This window comes from Borostomias antarcticus (genome assembly GCF_949987555.1).
Source record: "Borostomias antarcticus genome assembly, chromosome: 14".
Classification (NCBI taxonomy): Eukaryota; Metazoa; Chordata; class Actinopteri; order Stomiiformes; family Stomiidae; genus Borostomias; species Borostomias antarcticus.
The window spans coordinates 9511764-9514353 of record NC_140247.1 but is presented as its reverse complement, the minus strand read 5'-3'; the positions used below and the strand labels follow the sequence as shown (position 1 = coordinate 9514353).

At 63.6% G+C, this 2590-nt stretch overlaps 1 protein-coding gene across 1 annotated transcript in view; it reads right to left on the bottom strand.

The window, feature by feature from the left end:
- znf385c (zinc finger protein 385C) overlaps positions 1-2590 on the bottom strand; it is a gene marked incomplete at both ends in the record, with an annotated part of 34984 nt that overhangs the window by 12089 nt on the left and 20305 nt on the right. The window lies entirely within an intron of this gene.

Here is a 2590-nt window from a genome sequence, read left to right as displayed (position 1 = left end):
CTGACTCCCTCCTCCCCTACCTCCACCTGACTCCCTCCTCCCCTACCTCCACCTGACTCCCTCCTCCCCTACCTCCACCTGACTCCCTCCTCCCCTACCTCCACCTGACTCCCTCCTCCCCTACCTCCATCTGACTCCCTCCTCCCCTACCTCCACCTGACTCCCTCCTCCCCTACCTTCACCTGACTCCCTCCTCCCCTACCTCCATCTGACTCCCTCCGTCACTACCTCCATCTGACTCCCTCCGTCACTACCTCCACCTGACTCCCTTCGTCACTACCTCCATCTGACTCCCTTCGTCACTACCTCCACCTGACTCCCTCCGTCACTACCTCCATCTGACTCCCTCCTCCCCTACCTCCACCTGACTCCCTCCGTCACTACCTCCACCTGACTCCCTCCGTCACTACCTCCACCTGACTCCCTCCTCCCCTACCTCCACCTGACTCCCTCCTCCCCTACCTCCACCTGACTCCCTCCTCCCCTTCCTCCACCTGACTCCCTCCTCCCCTACCTCCACCTGACTCCCTCCTCCCCTACCTTCACCTGACTCCCTCCTCCCCTACCTCCACCTGACTCCCTCCTCCCCTACCTCCACCTGACTCCCTTCGTCACTACCTCCACCTGACTCCCTCCTCCCCTACCTCCACCTGACTCCCTCCTCCCCTACCTCCACCTGACTCCCTCCTCCCCTACCTCCACCTGACTCCCTCCTCCCCTACCTCCACCTGACTCCCTCCTCCCCTACCTCCACCTGACTCCCTCCTCCCCTACCTCCACCTGACTCCCTCCTCCCCTACCTTCACCTGACTCCCTCCTCCCCTACCTCCACCTGACTCCCTCCTCCCCTACCTCCACCTGACTCCCTCCGTCACTACCTCCATCTGACTCCCTCCGTCACTACCTCCACCTGACTCCCTCCGTCACTACCTCCACCTGACTCCCTCCTCCCCTACCTCCACCTGACTCCCTCCTCCCCTACCTCCACCTGACTCCCTCCTCCCCTACCTCCACCTGACTCCCTCCTCCCCTACCTCCACCTGACTCCCTCCTCCCCTACCTCCACCTGACTCCCTTCGTCACTACCTCCACCTGACTCCCTCCTCCCCTACCTCCACCTGACTCCCTCCTCCCCTACCTCCACCTGACTCCCTCCTCCCCTACCTTCACCTGACTCCCTCCTCCCCTACCTCCATCTGACTCCCTCCTCCCCTACCTTCACCTGACTCCCTCCTCCCCTACCTCCACCTGACTCCCTCCGTCACTACCTCCATCTGACTCCCTCCTCCCCTACCTCCACCTGACTCCCTCCTCCCCTACCTCCACCTGACTCCCTCCTCCCCTACCTTCACCTGACTCCCTCCTCCCCTACCTCCACCTGACTCCCTCCTCCCCTACCTCCACCTGACTCCCTCCTCCCCTACCTCCACCTGACTCCCTCCTCCCCTACCTCCACCTGACTCCCTCCGTCACTACCTCCACCTGACTCCCTCCTCCCCTACCTCCATCTGACTCCCTCCTCCCCTACCTCCACCTGACTCCCTCCTCCCCTACCTCCATCTGACTCCCTCCTCCCCTACCTCCACCTGACTCCCTCCTCCCCTACCTCCACCTGACTCCCTCCTCCCCTACCTCCACCTGACTCCCTCCGTCACTACCTCCACCTGACTCCCTCCTCCCCTACCTCCATCTGACTCCCTCCTCCCCTACCTCCACCTGACTCCCTCCTCCCCTACCTCCACCTGACTCCCTCCTCCCCTACCTCCATCTGACTCCCTCCTCCCCTACCTCCATCTGACTCCCTCCTCCCCTACCTCCACCTGACTCCCTCCGTCACTACCTCCACCTGACTCCCTCCTCCCCTACCTCCACCTGACTCCCTCCTCCCCTACCTCCACCTGACTCCCTCCTCCCCTACCTCCATCTGACTCCCTCCTCCCCTACCTCCACCTGACTCCCTCCTCCCCTACCTCCACCTGACTCCCTCCTCCCCTACCTCCACCTGACTCCCTCCTCCCCTACCTCCACCTGACTCCCTCCTCCCCTACCTCCATCTGACTCCCTCCTCCCCTACCTCCACCTGACTCCCTCCTCCCCTACCTTCACCTGACTCCCTCCTCCCCTACCTTCACCTGACTCCCTCCTCCCCTACCTCCACCTGACTCCCTCCTCCCCTACCTTCACCTGACTCCCTCCTCCCCTACCTCCACCTGACTCCCTCCTCCCCTACCTTCACCTGACTCCCTCCTCCCCTACCTCCACCTGACTCCCTCCTCCCCTACCTCCACCTGACTCCCTCCTCCCCTACCTCCACCTGACTCCCTCCTCCCCTACCTCCACCTGACTCCCTCCTCCCCTACCTCCATCTGACTCCCTCCTCCCCTACCTCCACCTGACTCCCTCCTCCCCTACCTCCACCTGACTCCCTCCTCCCCTACCTTCACCTGACTCCCTCCTCCCCTACCTCCACCTGACTCCCTCCTCCCCTACCTTCACCTGACTCCCTCCTCCCCTACCTCCACCTGACTCCCTCCTCCCCTACCTCCACCTGACTCCCTCCTCCCCTACCTCCACCTGACTCCCTCCTCCC